The sequence below is a fragment of the Bidens hawaiensis genome, unplaced genomic scaffold (assembly GCF_021521415.1).
Source record: "Bidens hawaiensis isolate Kalapana, Puna unplaced genomic scaffold, B.hawaiensis_p1.1 tig00044164_1, whole genome shotgun sequence".
Lineage (NCBI taxonomy): Eukaryota > Viridiplantae > Streptophyta > Magnoliopsida > Asterales > Asteraceae > Bidens > Bidens hawaiensis.
The window spans coordinates 97,032-115,135 of record NW_027505880.1 but is presented as its reverse complement, the minus strand read 5'-3'; the positions used below and the strand labels follow the sequence as shown (position 1 = coordinate 115,135).

The following is an 18,104-nucleotide window of genomic DNA, read 5'->3' as shown; positions in this document are numbered from 1 at the left end:
TCTATCTTCAACAACTAAAAGTTGACTTCCCTTGTTTATTAAAATAACTCTTTAATCAAACAAGGACTTCAAACGGAAAAGAAACTCACATATGAACTCGTGTTTTTATAAACCGAGCTCTGATACCAATTGAAGTTTGACAACCAGAATTGAAAACAAAAAACCAAATTTAGATCATAAGCTCGATCCTTATAATTCTTATTAGCTCGAAAAATAAAAATGCATAATGATATAACCCATGAGCTCGGGTATATATACTAGTGTAAACATGAAAACCTAATTAGACTAGAATACAAACTCATTATCATACTCAAATACTAATTAGTAAAAACATATTTTAAACAATTAATTAAATAACTTGTAGCCCAAGTAATGTGCTCGACTTGGTCCCCAGGATACGATCCACCATTGGCTCGATGGACCGGCCCAAATCAAATTATGGCTAACAACAGCAGTACACCATGAAGCTAGAGTAATATGTGATACCCAGTGTAATATGATTTTTGGCTGTTATATTTTTTGATTCTAGCTTATATTTGTAAGGTGTTTGTTTAATAAGAAATTGAGTTTGATTATTTTGTCAAAGGAAACCATATTGTTCACAATGTTCTGACTAACCCAACATGCTTGAGTTTGCGCAACTGAATCTTTGCTTCAGGCTTAGCAAATTTAGACAGAATTGATTCATAACATCCATTACAAACTCAGCCCAAGTCTCCATCTTGCACGTCCCTCGTGTGATATCGCCATGTCTTTGTCGCCACCACAAAGTAGCGGTAATATCCTTCAATTATATTTTGGTCGTCGTGATTTTAATTGCATTGTCTACAATGCCGACCCCCACGAAGTATCGCTCCATCTTCCAAAGTTAGCAACAAAAACCCCCGCCTAACGTTTGCTTTCAAACGCGTTTGGTCTAGGAATTTTGATGCGTCTAGCGAAAGGGTTAACGTTCTCAATAACATTAACCAAGGCCTTTCCGCACACATTTTGATACGTCGAGCTCGTTTATGTCTGAAGCAAATTTGCGATCTTGTTCTTAACCATTAACGTTATCTCATTGCGGAGTGTTTGGGTAGCATCCTTCAAGTCTTCGCGAAGCTCCATGAAGTCATTTCCCAACGAATCCAACTACTGCGATGTATCTTTGACTTGGAAGGCTCTTACCTTTCTTCCCAACTCCTTTTTGTGACCCATCTCGGCCTCCCTTCGCGTGCAATGGTATCACCCATCGCAACACCGTCAACCTTGCTCGAATTTGATGTCATCCGGACGAAACGACGTGTTCAAATACCACTTGTCATAGACTGAACCTTTTTGTCTTAAGTGCGTCTTGGCACCTTCTAAAACCATCCTTTATCCTTATGATGACGTGATTCAAAAGCAAACAGTTGTGGAACAAGCACGATTGAAATCAAAGTTAAATCTAAATTGATTACAAGAAGAGTTTACAAAAGAGCTATGAAGCCTTTACAATGCTTTATGATGCATTTTGGATGAGAGGAGTGCAAATGAGGCCTCCTCCTATTTATACTTACTATACATATATGGATGGCAATGGGTCGGGTTTGGGTCGGGTTTCCCAAACGCATACCCGGTTATGAAAGTCCGTCCCAAACCCGTCGGGTTTTAATCGGTAATTACCCCTTCGGGTTTTCCCATCGGGTTTCGGGTTTCTTATCGGGTTTTGATAAAATATGTGTGGGGTATACCGGGCTCAAAACTCACTAGGTTTCTACCGGGTTTTGACAAAATATAACTAATCGATTACAAAGATGGTTACCATAAACATAAAATGTCTCAAATAATTGACATAAACAAGTTTCGACAAATAATATATATGGATTATAGCATATATATAAGATAATAAGTTATATTGGGTACATCGGGTTTATAACTGGGTAAATGGGTTTATGTTATTGGGTAATCGAGTCGGGTAATCGGGTATATTAGAAATCCCAAATCCGTCCCAAACCCGCGAAAAATTTTAAAACTAATCCCAAACCCGTCCCAAACCCTAATGGGTCGGGTATTACCCGTCCCATTTATGTCAGGTTTCGGGTTTCCCATCAGGTTCGTGTTTCATTGCCATCCCTATATACATATCCTAGCCTTTTCTAGAATTTTCCTATTTAAAAAATTGGAACAAGCACCTATGATATTTATATGTTGTTTCAACTCCTACCTTGACTTATTTTTCATAAATCCTTCTAGCATTCTCAAATCTCAAGTCTTTAACCAAATTTGATATGATCTTTCCAGCACCTTCTTTGAATTTAGGCTGGTCTTGGACAACATAGAATATTCCGGAACACCATGATTAAGAAATTTCTGAAAAATGGCAACAAATTTTCCATTTGAGTAAAGTGCAATTTCTGTGCTTGTGGTTTGACAAATAACGCGAATTTAGTACAAAAAGTTTACTTTTTGTATATGGACCTTCCACGTTTCCCAATTCTTGCTAATTACATCAAAATCACGAACCCCGTTAAATTTAATCGTTAAGTCAGGGATAGACATGCCTTTTCACTCTTTCTTTATTATATATATAATTTATTTCAGTGAACTGCGGTTTTCGTCCCTGTGGTTTGTCCAAATATGCGGTTTTAGTCCAGTAGTTTCAAATTTGTAATTTTTGTCTATAAGATTTTATATCACATGCAATTCAACCTGAATTCACTAATCTCATTAAGTCTGTTCGTTAAACCCATCAGTGTGCCATTCACGTGAGAGACAGTTTTGTCCTTTTTTTTCTCGAATACACTCCAGCCCCTCACGTGAGGGGGCTTGCAAATTAGGACTGAGATTTATTTTGGGAGAAAAACGACAAAATTGGTCGTTTCTCAAATACACCCCAGCCCCTCACTTGAGGGGGCTTGCAAATTAGGACTGAGATTTATTTTGGGAGAAAAACGGCAAAATTGGTCGTCATGTGAGGGGCACACATATGGGTTAACGAACAGACTTAACGAGGTTAATAAATTCGTGTTTAATTGCAAGTGAAATGAAAGTACAAGAACGAAAATCGCAAATTTGATAGGGACGAAAATTGCAAACTTGAAACTATTGGACTAAAACCGCAGATTTGAACAAACCACATGGACGAAAACTGTAGTTCACTTAAAGAAGTATTATAATAAAGAAAGAGTGAAAATACATGTTTACCCTGACTTAACGATTAAATTTAACTGGTTTAGTAATTTGGATGTAATTGGCAAGAATTGGGAAATGTGAAGGATTCATATGCTAAAAATAATTTTTTTTGCACTAAATTCGCGTTATTTATCAAACCACGAGAACTAAAATGGCTAACTCTTTCGAAAATTTTCAGCACATTTGAGCTGGTCGTGGCAAACGGCTACATGGTTAATGGTCATCGTGACCAAGGAGTTTAGTTATATAGTTTTTGACTTTATAAATATTCCAGATAAATCAGTGCTTGACGAGTTTTCAGCCAAAATGGTCATTTTTTTAGAAACCAAAATGGTCATTTTTGTAGAAAACAGTTAAAAGGTTAATTTGTTAATTTTATGGGCCAGGCATTTTGATTATTTTCCTATAATACTGTTATGAATTCTATATACTTATCGTTATACACACTATGTCAAATAGCAATCTTTTAGCTAGTGTTAATACAAAAATAATTTGGTACGTAAAATGCATTATTAAAATTAAGTAATACACGAATTTCGTAAGCCAATAATGTTTTTTACGAGGGTCATATTAGTTAAAGGTGAATCAGAAATAAGCAGAATCAAATATCAAATTTTATGCATAGTGTAAAATCATAATTCATGTTCATACAAATCGACGTGAGCAAATGATGATGATTATAATAGTGACATATAAAAAAAAAAGAAAGGAAAAGAAAAGAACACACATTTCCAATATAAACAAACGTATAAGTAGCGTTCCTTGCCTAAAACGATGCACGCATCTACGCAAATGATGAAATATTAATAAAAAAAGGAGGTGACGATCATCAACATTAATAGAAAGGTAGTTAATCAGTAGTGAAGCATATTGCGACGTATAGGTGTCACTAATCTGTTACACGCTGTGACATGTCAATATACATTCATAATATAAGTAACAATGTGTCTATTAGACGTCACAAAGTTGATCTCGTACGTATTTTCACGATCAATTAATTTGAGATCCTAAATACTACGATAGATTGGACATTAGCGACAACATTTTTATTTTAAATCATGATATAAGATTAAAATCCCGAGATTCTCTTGATAAGACGTTAAATCTAACTATACTATTAAAGCAATAAACCTTAAGTCCATATACCCCCTTCCTATTAGTTGATTCTCATATTTTCCATGTATATCAATGTCTTCTCTAATTTTCAAGTGAATAAAATAAATCAATAATATATTAAAATAAGATTCATCAATGCTGTTTAATTATTATCTTTCCTCTTTCCTTTAATCTTTAATTTTTTCATTTTGAATACTTAAATAATAATGTAATAATGTAATATTTTAATATTACATTTAGCTAGAAGTGTAAATTTGTAAGGCCCGCCGGTGCCTCACTTTAACGTTGGATTTACTCATAAACACAGTTCTAAATATCAGAGTTAATAAAAACATTCGCGGAATATTAAAAACATTCAAACCATTTCATTACATAACCATATTTTTTGTCTTAACGATCATTCCAAATTATTTAACATAAAACATTGTCTTTAAAATGACATAACATTTCCTTGAGATGCCAGCTTCTTCAAGTCCATGTCATGTGCTATCTCCTATGCAAGCTGCCTCAACCTGCTCACCTGCGTGCATACTAAAAGTCAGCTACGCTGAATGAGTTCTAGTTAATTATACCACATACAATATGTTCTCATACTTGCACACGTGTCCGAAGGGTGTACATTAATCATACTTACTCTTCATATATAACTATCCATCCTATTTAAGGAGCCTTCCGCCCTATAACCTCACAGATATTAATTATAAGGGTCTGGTCCCTAACATCACAGATATTATAAAGGGTCTGGTCCCCAGCATCACAGATATTATAAAGGGTATGGTCCCAACATCACAGATATTATTAGGGTCTGGTCCCTACCATCACAGATATTATTAGGATCTGGTCCCTACCATCACATATATTATTAGGGTCTGGTCCCTTTGTTTCATGCAACTGTACCATAACTGTTTTTACATACCTTCCTTGACAATACGTGCAATCTCCGAAGAGTGTTCACGTACCATCAACATATCATACATACATTATGCATACATCATATATATTCATACATACATCATATCTTACATCATACATGCCAATCATATCTCTAGCTATCACCTGACGGTACATGCAATATCCGAAAATCGTTCATGCACCGCCAAGCAATCATCATACATAAACCATACAAGGCATACACTTACCACTTAAGGTAAGGGTATTAACTATCACATCGAGTATGCACACAGCCCCGAAAACATAAGAAGGAAGTGGGGCTAGAAACTCACATGAACTCGATTACGTTCACCGTTAATTGTTATTCCTTTCCTTAGTTGTGCACGACTAACTGTATAACAATTACACGTATCAATTTACTATTACTACCCATATCGCGTTTCTAGTCTAATTATAAACCTCAACGAACGGGGGTCCGGGGGCAGCGCCCCTGGCAGCGGGGTCTAGGGGTGGCAGCCCCTAGCAGGGTCCAAGGGGCAGAGCCCCTGGCTGGGGTCGAGCTGGTTCCTAACGAATTGGCTTATCTTAGCGAACTGGTTCCTATAACGAATTGGACCCTTTAACGAACTGGACTCCTTAACGAATCAGTTCCATAGCGAACCAGTCCATATAACGAATTAGTCCATCTAATTTGTTATCTCTTCTAGCGAACTGGTCCATCTAATTCGTCATCTTCCTTAACGAACTGGTCATAACGAATCAAGGGTAATTCGTTACCCTTTTCCCCTAACGAATCAGAGAAGAACTAGAGCTAGTTCGTTGTGCTCCCTTATGCGAATCAACTAACGAATTACCTTTCAATTCGTGAATTTCTCATAGCGAACTAGGGTTAAGTCAGGGAATGTCAGAACATTCCCTGACATTCTTTAACTCGTATTAAATTTCCGGCGCCGCCGCCGGAAAAACGAGTTTTAACTCGTTTTTCATCGTTTTTCGTCTCGTTCGATCCAGATCTGAGCTAGGGTGACCCCTAAGCTCATCATAGGTTCGGTTTATACCCGATTCCAGCCGGATCTCGTGACTTAAACGGTTTAACGGTGTCGGCTCGTCGTTTCGTGATTATATCTAATAGATTTAAGCTCATACAATATCATACTATCATTACCTTGGATCGGTGGTTGATTTCCTTCTTAATTTCGGCTAAGATAAGGAGAGACTAGAGAGAAGGCTTAAGTGTGTGTTTTGAATGGTGTATGGAATATGTGTAAATGAGGAATTAAGTGGTGTTTATGGTTTATATATTTATGGATCATGGGCTTAGCCCATGGTCTTTCCTCTTTTCCTCTAACCCAAGTCCATAACCCAATTCCATTCAACCCAACACTATCCCGACTCATAATAACTCATACTTTCGTTTATTAACCGAAACTAGAAAACGGGATGTTACAAAATTTAGATTAATTAAATAACAACACAAAATATTCTAATTAATGTAATATTTTAAAATCGTAGCTATAGTTTGAATACGAAATATTCAAAATTTATTTTTGAAAATTTTATTATTTTTGGTTGATTTCATTCACCACCTTTGTTATTTTTTGGTTGATTTCATTCACCACCTGTGTTAATTTTATAGATAATATATAATAAATAATTTAATTAATTATTTGTTATTTCATCAATAGAAGAGATTACTGATAATATATATATATATATATATATATATATATATAATATAGAGATACCGATTTAAAATATTATAATTCTGTTAAAATATTATATTATTTAAATTATATTTGTCAAACTCGTAAGGAAATTAAGGAAATTAGGAAAGGATGACCCATTTTATTAAGGAAAGTTTTAATTACGGATTTGTAAATTTGATATTCCCCCCTTCCTATTTGAATTAATTATTGTCTAAATTATGGTCTAAATTTAAATGTAAATTTTATTTAATTAACAATCATTAAGTTTTACTATAATTACGTTAGTTGACCCATTGACCCAATGATTTAATTACAGTTATTTACTTTTTAGAATTAAAGTACAAATCCATTGACTTATTATTGTTTAACAATAACAATTGAGTTACAAATCCATTGTTGACCCATTCACCTATTCACTTATTATTGTCAACATTGACTCAGAATTACGATTTACTAATTAACAATTGAGTTACATATATATAACTAAATTAGTAACTTTTTATTTTCACACCTTATATGAATTACAATACATACTATATAATTAGTAACTTACATTATGTAACATTGCATTTTACAGAACTACCATTACATAAAATTCAAAAATTTGGAAATATATTATTTGTATTTCGAATCTAATTATGTAAGATTGCAAATTATTTGAAAATACATTAATTACGATATCAATTCTATTTCTTCTTACTATAACTTTTTTGAAAATTTTTGAAATTTCCTAAATTTATGTTTCTAATCGATTACATTTATACATTTCTTCTATAATTTTCTCTACCCTAATTCGTTTCATATAAATATGTACATTTGATATGCTAATTCTTACACCATCAAAGCCTCTTTAGTAAAAACGAGTAGCTTTGTGCCAAGGTTTTGAGTTTTGTTGTTTATATATCTTCCATTTTCATATTTCATTTTTGAGACTTAAAAGTGTTATTGTTATTTAATTTTAATTTTTTTGTGTTTTTGTTAAATTTTTCTAGCAAGATGGAGCCAACAAATATCACCATGTTGAACCAACTTGATGTTCTTAACAGTGAGTGTATCCTAAAGGTCCGTATTTTGAAACTTTGGCGGCTGAAGGACAACTCAAAGCCCGGGCAAATTTGTTCCATCGAAATGATTGTTCAAGACGAAATGGTATTGTTAACACATTCATTAATTTACTATATTGTTCATACAACTTTTTACTAATCTTAATAATAATTTACAGGGCAACAGAATGCAAGCCTATGTAAGGAAGCCTTGCATTCCTAAATTGATTTAGGTGCTATTTACAATTATTCTCTTAGATATGGTTGATTTAGGTGGTCATTAGAATTATTGTCTTACATATTCCGGTTAAATCCACTATTAGTTCTTGCTAAACCAAAATATGTGTTTTTAATTTTTAATTTAGTATATATAAATTATAAAATTATTATGTAACACTAATTTAATTTTATTAATTTCAGCTTCTAGTGATCCAAGATTGTGAATTAGCAAATTGTCTCAAATGAGTGTGGATGTTATTGAAAATTTCTACTAATTGTAAACATGTTTTGATTGTTAATATGCGTGGATGTTATAGAAAATTTCTATCAATTTTAAACATGTTTGTCATTATTTTATTAATATGCTTTTTACATAAAACCTTTTCCAGCTTTATTACAGAATTACCTTTTAAAATACAAATTAATAACTTCAATTGATATTTAAATTTCAAATGAAGATAGTCATTTGACTTTTCTTTAAAATCTTACTTAAAATACAAGTATTTGTTTCTTGAATTTTGCTTAATATTCATGACATAATTAATCAAGATTAAGTACATATAAAATTAAAACATTTTTGATGCCTAAAATATGTTCCAGCATTATTACCGATTTCCAGCATTAATGATTTTAAATACATAGCTTGACCAAAATATAAGTATTATCTTTGTTGCTTAATTTATTCTTAACTAATAAATAATTAATATTCATAACATATATATTTCCAATTAAATACGGAAGTTTACTAATTACGTACTAACAAACTTTTAAAGCTTTCCATATTCTTCAATGTCAACAAACTTTCCATTTGTTTATATTTGACCATTTTTAATTACGCATAAATGTTAAAATTAATGTCTAAAAATAACCCCCCAAATTAATAATTTCAGTTTTCTATTCGAAATTCAAATTAGAATCATTATTATAACTTACTTTTAATTTTAATGTTACTGAAAATATAGTAAGCGTTGCTTATAAACGGAATTTGAGATAAATCATTTCAAATTTAGAATTAAATTTCAAATTTTAAATAGTCACTATAATTGCTTAATTTATGGTTAATAGTTATAACATAATTAAACCCGATTAAATACGGAATTTTACAAATTAAATACAAGTTTTTAAAGCTTTCCATAGTCTTCAATCTCAACAAACTTTCCATTATTTTATATTTGACCATTTTTATTATGCCTAAATGTAAAAAATAATGTCTAAACTAAACCCCCGATTATAATGTTTCAAAAATCAAAAACCTTTCCATAATTTTTTTAAGTTGACTAATTAACCAATTTTTTTTATATTTTGTAATTATTTTGAAACATGTTGTTTTAATTTTAAAAGAATATCAAATTTGTTCGGTATGAATTCGTGTCATCACAAGTTATTTTTAAGATATACTATTTTTTTTAACTAAAAAGACATATTCATTTTTCATATATAAATCATTTTGTAACCAAATTTTACAAAATATGAATATTTAAATTAAACCGAAACTGACACACGTTAATATTCAAATTTAATATTCAGATTTAGACAAAAACTGACATCATAATTAATTCTATCACATCCTTATCTAAATCATCTATAAATAAAAACCTTGTAATAATTTTGTCAAACAACTTCTATTAAAGCGTATGATATGATGACCATCTCTATATAATTCTTATCATAAAATTCATTCTTTCATTCCAAGGATGTATATAAAGATTTATGATTTGTTTATAAGCTTTTGAATTGTAAATGTACCTTTATTTCTCTTATTAACAATACACTGAATTTGATTTTGTGGTGATTTTAGTTTTCTTCTTTACAAGTATAAAAATTACAACACATTTCTTTCTATTTCGATGATTGTTTAATAAACAAGACTTTATGACTTCATATATCATGATGTAGTATTTATTGATATATCTTTTTGGCCTCATGGTTTAAGTTAGAAAGATATTTTAAGTTAACAATTTACTTTGTATGTTATTTTGTTTTATTAAAACAACATTGTAATACCTTCTAATGAATGCAAAATTATTTGTTCTTATAAATATTATACTATCAATTTATTATTATTATCATCATCATTATCATCATCATCATCATCATCATCAATGTCGCTATATATATTTATATACAATTTTAACGCGTATGATACACACGTTACTAGCCATTGAAAGATATTGAACTAAGAAGATAAGTTACAAATAAAACTACAAATGTGGTTTATAAGGAACTATTTACTAATTTGTAATTGTAAAATGGATGTTATTTTAGTTGAATGTTATGTTTTTACATTATTTATATTTCACTTGATGCTAGAAAAGTGTGTATGTTAGATAATTTATATTTTAACTTTTTTTTTGGGGTGTGTGGGTGGTGTTTGGGTGGCGAGGGTAGGGTGGACTGTGGAGTGAGGGTGGCCGGATCAGGTGATTTGAGAGCATATGAGAAGAATTTTAATTTTATGAATAAGTTTACCGATCTAATAGAGTTTTAAGCATTTCATTATATTTCTAATTCTTTAAAAAAAACACGCGAACCAACCGCCCGCTAAGTGTATTTTTGTTAGTTACAGTTCATATTTGTTTTATTTTTCTACGGGCTTTTACCTCTAAAAGATTTTACTGAAGACGTTTGTAAAGGGGACAAGAGTTCAAACATGATTAATAATCTTTCATAACTTTTGCGGCTATTTTGGTCCTTTTCGGCAAATTCTGATAAAAGCATAGGTCATACTAAACCCATTTTTTTGACAATTTGACAATATCAGAGCTTGATCCAGCCAATATCACAATCATCATGCCCAAAATAGATATGACCAGCATTGCCTTATCATCATGCTCACACTCACATTATTTATGTTTTCCCAATACTAGTTCATGCTTTCCTCCACCGTATGAATGTATACATGGGTTATAAATAATGAAACAAATAGCTTCACTTATATATCTTCTCCCTCAATCTCAATGGGTGAAATTTGGTTATGGAGTTGCATAATAATTATCTGCTATTTCATTCCAAATTCCGCACTTCACGATAATACTCAAACCTTCATCGTACGAATCCAAAACGAATTGCAACCATCCATTTTCACTGACGTTAAGCGTTGGTATCAAGCAACTCTTGCAAGCTTGAACTCAAGAAAGTTCAATTCTGAAAAACTTACTGATCAAGATCCAAATCAAGACTTCCTTCATGTTTACAAAAATGTTTTCCATGGTTTTGCAGCCAGATTGAGTCCTCACGAGACCAAAGAACTACAACAACAGCCAGGGGTTATGGCGGTTTTACCAGACGAAATTCGTCATCTTCACACAACTCGATCAATTGAATTTATGGGGCTTGCTAATAAGGAACCTGTTAACATCTTGAAGGAGTCTGATTACGGGTCTAATGTCATCATCGGCATCCTGGACACCGGGATTTCACCTGAAGCACCAAGCTTTCATGATCAAGATCTTGGTCCGATTCCATCAGCGTGGAGAGGAGAGTGTATGGAAGGCGAAAAATTCACAAAAAAACTTTGTAACAAGAAAATAATTGGAGCCAGGTATTTTACAGCCGGGTATGAAGCAAGCATCGACCAAATCAACAAAACCGCAAATGTTAAATCTTGCCGTGACACCAACGGCCATGGGACTCACACAGCATCGATTGCAGCCGGAAGGATGGTTCGGAATGCATCTCTTTTTGGTTATGCTAAAGGAGCAGCCGTTGGAGTCGCACCGAAAGCTAGAATCGCTGCGTATAAGATTTGTTGGGGCGAGAATTGTCAGGAGTCGGACATACTAGCGGGTCTTGATAAGGCGGTTGAAGATGGTGTTCATGTCATTTCCATATCGGTTGGTGGCTCCGCGAGTAGACCATATCACCTTGATCCTATAGCAATTTTCGGTGCGATGAGAAAAGGGGTTCTTGTTTCAGCTTCGGCTGGAAATAGTGGTCCAGACTAGATGTCGGTGATAAACAGCACGCCATGGATCACAACAGTCGGTGCGAGCACAATTGACAGAAGGTTTCCCGTAGATTTGATTCTGGAAGATGGTACGATTATCACTGGTGCATCTGTTTCTAGTGGAAGATGGGAAAATAATCCAGCCATGAAATTCTCTCCATTAATTTTGGGAAAAAATGCATTTGATAACCAATTCAGAAACTCGAAATCAGCCCTTTGCATGCCCGGAACACTTGATACTGAACTTGTGAAAGGAAAGATTGTGATTTGTGACCGAGGAGGTACGGCTCGAGTCAAGAAAGGTGAAGTGGTGAAGGATGCGGGTGGGATTGGGGTGATCGTGGCCAACGTGGCTCCACAAGGCGAAGGATTGGTATCAGACTCTTATACGATTCCTGGTTTGTTGATAACCGAGTCTGCCCGTAATAAACTCCATGGGTATATGAACTCTACAAAAAATCCCATGGGTAAGATTGCGATTCACGGGACTCAAAACGGAGTTAAACCCGCACCAGTTGTTGCATCTTTCTCATCAAGAGGACCGAGTGCTGATTCGGTTTATTTACTCAAGCCTGATGTAATAGCACCTGGTGTAGACATCCTAGCAGCATGGCCTGACGATGTCCCACCGAGCGAATTACCATCTGACTGTCGACGGTCGGGGTTTAACATACTATCCGGGACTTCAATGTCATGCCCTCATGTGTCTGGTCTAGCCGCCTTACTAAAAGGTGCCCACCCGGATTGGTCTCCCGCTATGATTAGGTCCGCAATGATGACTACCGCCTATATGAATGATTTAGAACAGAAGCCATTGCTAGACGAACAAGCATACAACGAGTCAAGTGTATGGAGCACGGGTGCAGGCCATATAGACCCTGAAAAAGCCGTCGATCCAGGGTTGGTATATGATATAACAGTGAAAGATTACCTCCGATTTCTATGCGCAGTGAACTACTCAACTGAAGCTCTTAAACAGTTTTCACCAAAACCAGTAAAGTGCAACCGGAAGCATAATAAGCCGTGGAACATCAATTATCCGTCTATATCAATCGCATATGGTTCAAGAGGGTCATCAGTGCCAGAAGTTGTGGTCACGAGAACCGAAACTTACATAGGCGAAGGTGTATCAAACTACAATGCGATTATCACAAGCCCAAAAGGAACCAATGTAACAGTAGAGCCAGAAACATTGAGGTTTACCGCAGAAGGTGAGAAACGAAGTTACACAGTTAAAATCTTCTCGGATACGGGAATTGGCTCATGGGGGAGTATGGAGACACAATTGGGTAAGTTGGTTTGGACTGATGGGAAGCATAATGTGGTATCGCCTATAGTTGTTGTGCACCAACATTTGTTATAGAACTGCAGGTTTTAGATTTTACATCTATTGTGAACTATGTTTTACATCAAAATAATGAAAATAAAAATCGGAGTCCCGAAACTTTATACTTTTAGGGGTCTGAAATCACTTATGTACACACAAGCGTATTCCACTATTCTTGATTGTTTTTATTTATTTAGTTTTTTACTTTTTATTACAGCACTAGTAGTGTAACACCCAAATTAGCGAGACTTACTATTACAGAAACCACGGGAGGAAAAAGTATAACATGTGTTGGAATTACACACTTAATATGGACTTACGTCCATTTAGATTAATTAATTAATTTATTTATTTTTATTATTATTACTAGTTTGAGGCCCATGTATTTCATGTTTGATTATAAGAGCATCCACAATGGTATTGTGGATGAGTAAAAGGAAACTAAGCGCGTCGCATCAGCTATCACATCAGATTTTTATTCATTCACTTTAAACATCAAAAACTCACATTTCTCCTCCAATTACTTTTAAACACCCCTGTATTCCACATAATCACTTACTTTAATATTTTCTTTCTATAAACTAATATACTTTTATAAGTATCTTATTTATTTTATTTCATATTACTTAAATATTTATAGATGTTTACTGCCTTTCAACAAAAATTTAAGATGGTTACCGTTGGTATGTAAGCTTAGAAACAAATAATATTTTTACCATTTAGAGTAAAAACAAACAAAAAAAATTATTTTTTAATTCAAAAAGAGAGATAATTAAAGTGGGAGGTTGAAATTGGTTTCAAAATTTAATGAAGATTAAAATTAATTACATTAGACTCACGTATCATGTTTGTTTTCATTTAGTTTTGTGGATATGCTTTAAAGTGAGCATCACCTACAGTTAACATTTTTCCAGTTCAGAATATTGAATCACAACTAAATATGACATTGGAGTTGCTCGAACTCTTGATAAGGTAACATATAAGTTTACTTGTAACTCTTGATGTAGTCACATATAGTTGTCCGTGTGACAAGTAAGGTACTTTCAAGTACATACCCAATTACCAACCATAAATAATGATCAATATATCCATGAAACTAACCCAAAAAAATATTCATACACATAATATATCATACCTTTTAAATAATTAATATTATGTCATTTGAGATCACCCCATTCATGTTTATTTGAAAAACATGATTATCTCAAAAACAGATTACTTAACTTTGATGATATAAAGATTCTGAATTGATTGATTATGATAAATTTGTTGTCATTAATATTCAATGTATGATAAAATTTTAATTGAATATATATTTTATAACTAAAAGTTGTATAATTAAGCAACATATATAACTGAAAATTAAAATATTATAAAACGATTTGTTTCATTTCATAAGAATGTAATTAACAGGAAAATGTCAAAGACATATTAACCTTAAAGTCAATGTTCAAATAACAATGATTATTATGAGTTAACAGAATATTAAAATATTTCAAGTTGCATAAAGTGAAGATATTGATTCTTATTTAAAATAATTCAAAGTATTGCATAAGGAATGTTTAAATTTTGAATATTAATATCGTGTTATTCCTTATTAGTTAATATTATGGAAAGTTGTTGGAATATTTAATTAGTCGATATATATATTTTAACAACCTATATAGATAAAAAAAGAAAGAAGAAGAAGCAAAGATTTATGATTTTATGAAAGCATAGTAAATGACTTTTAACCTAATTAACTATTTTTTTTTACAATTAATATGAAAATGGAATATCCTTGAAATATAATGAGGAACATGATCAAGTTACAAATATTAAGAAAAATAATAAATATTTCTATTAAGTTACATTATAATTAAGGTGTGAATTTTAATGAATTTTTATAGCACATTTGAATAATAAATGTTATGACTCTATTTTTTTATAAATTTTGCGTATATCTTTATTGTTTTGAATATAGACCATAATAAGCACTTTAACTATGTACTAACCAACAGAAAACATTAAGATAACCCCATTAAGATAACATCAGTTCGTTGTATTTGTATAAAAATAAAATTAATAAGTTAAATAATATTGAAATTATTTAAAAACCTAACGAAAATGATATTCTATGAATCTAAGTTTTAATATCATAAATGATTATTGGAAAGCAAAAATAGTGAATGAAATTGAATGATTTTAATTAAGTAATTTTTATTATAAGGCATATTAAATTAAATATATTTAAATGCACAAAAAAGTATAAATCAAGTCATAAAATATATGTTTTAAAATATTTTGGTTTGAATTATGAAAGAAAATATTAAAAACTAAATATTGATTTTCTTATTGCTAAAACTCTTTATATTACACAAAAAGTCAATGAATTAATTAAAATTAAACACCAAAATTTATGTAATAGGTATTCTCCATGTTTGCAATATTTATATAAAATGTTCGGAGAAAATTAAGAAAGTACATATTTTCCTGAGTTCAAATGCATATGAGAAAATTTTATATCAAAATTTGAAACTAATCTTATATAAAATATTATGCACTATTGCTCGAATTACAGTTTAAAATCAATTTATTGTTTATTACCATACAAATTAAATTCTTAGACAATGATGCACGTTTATTTTCTTTAATAAGCAATTACATGTGACTTGAAAATTTTATTTTGACAGGTATGCAACTTCAATGTTGAAATTTCCATATATTCTTATTAAACAATTTATGTTAATGAATGAATTGATTCAGATTTACCTTTAATAAAAATAAACTTGAATTCATATATTGAAATAACTAAAAGATGAGGGATCATGTATTGAAATATGTTGAAAAAAAGATGAAGAGGGTTATGAGATTGACAAGTGGCAAAATTAAGTAGTCTTTTATTAGAATAGATAGATTATTATTATTATTATTATTATTATTATTATTATTATTATTATTATTTTATAATAACAGTTTAACTAATATGACATAACTAGTCCTCTACAATTATTTGATGGAAGTAATTCTAATTATTGATAAGTTGAGGGGGTAACTATGATTACTCTTTACATACCTTTAATTATAGAGAATTAGTATTTTACTCGTCTGGTGGACGGGAATATCAACGCGAGAATGTGACGTTTACACTAATTCAGTAATCAATGAAGAAAGTTACAAAACAAATGCAATCAAATAGATTATGACATTTTCCTAAAGATGCAAAGAATAAATAAAATAAAAAAACAAAACTACTCCAAACAATTTGAATAGACCCTTATGAATGAGTGGTTAGTTTAGCAGTTAAAATACTCAACATGGCAAATCAAGTAGGTGATTAACTCACAGGATAGGAAAGTGCTGACAATCTAGCTTACACCACTCAATTTTATGAGCTCAGCCTACTAGTGTCGCATCTTGTTGCCTCTTGGTCTCGTGCTACTTCCAAGTACATTACGGGCCTCCCCGATGGAAATTCAAGATTATGTCTTGAGTACTGCTCCTTAGATTCTTTGCGTTGCTAACGCATAGGAATACTAAAGACTCCACCGAAAAGGAGGTGACCTACCAAGGAGGCCCAGGCCAACTCATCTTCAAAACCCACACGTGCACATCACAAGTAAGAACAAATGCAAAAACTATGTTATCATCAAACCAACTGCAAGATCAACTTCCCCAAACTTATCATACTTATGCCATAAACAACTACCCCCAAGCTCAACTTACCCACACTTAACCCAACAAAAAGCTATAGACAGGCACATCCTTTATGTGGAACTTGCAATCGCCATCATCCGATTGGTTCCACATGACATTAATGCTTGAAGTGTGGCTGTTTTGGGCACCACACAAATGCTTTCCGTGAACTCATGTATGCCCAACCTAATCAACCTTTTCACTCACGATTTGCTCAACCCAATTTTTGACAATTTGTGCAACCCGTTACATGAAAATTGCCCATAGCATGTGCATGCTTCAATTGTGGGGGCCCTAATCACTTCTGACAACACATGCCTGAAACTCGTTTACGAAAAACAAGTCCAAGCCAACCAAATGCAAGTGTATGAAGCCCTAACTAAACAAGATAACCCAGCTCAACCTCTCCAAGCCCTACTTTCTCAAACTAAGCCCAATCAAGGTAATCAAACCAACCAGGTCTATCAAATAACTTAAGGTGCCCTACTTTCTCAAACACGCGCTTTCAACTTCAACACCAACTACCAACAACCATAGGATTATGTCGCCTCATAAGGAAAATCCCTTCTCACGAAGACCTGATAGCGAGACAATCACCAAGCAACTAAGTTCAATTTTTTAAAGACTTGTATGATTTTTCTTTTATTTGATTTCATTGTAATTCTATAAAGTACATGTAGTAAAATTTAAATAGTATTAATAAATTTGATTTGTACCATTAAGATAAGTGGCGGAACCAGGACCTTTTAATCAGGGAGTCGTAATAGAAAAAAATTTTATTTCATTAAAGTACATGAATCACTTTTTTTTTCAATCGATGTAGCAACTGGTAATTGTAATCTACGGGGCCCATAGCTTGAAAGCGTTGTAAAACAACTTCATTTTCAACGCTTGCAAAAACATCTTTCTCAACATAACACAACAATGAATCTGTGAGAAAAATATCATCCATCTTGTTGCATAAATTATTCTTGATATACTTCATCGGTAGCTGTTGCGACAGGCAAGACCAAAGCCAACTCAACTAG

At 32.5% G+C, this 18,104-nt stretch overlaps 1 pseudogene; it reads left to right on the top strand.

Moving 5' to 3' along the window:
• The first annotated feature begins 10,804 nt into the window (after positions 1-10,804).
• On the top strand, positions 10,805-13,437 carry LOC143615756 (subtilisin-like protease SBT1.5 pseudogene; annotated as a pseudogene).
• The last annotated feature ends 4,667 nt before the right edge of the window (positions 13,438-18,104 follow it).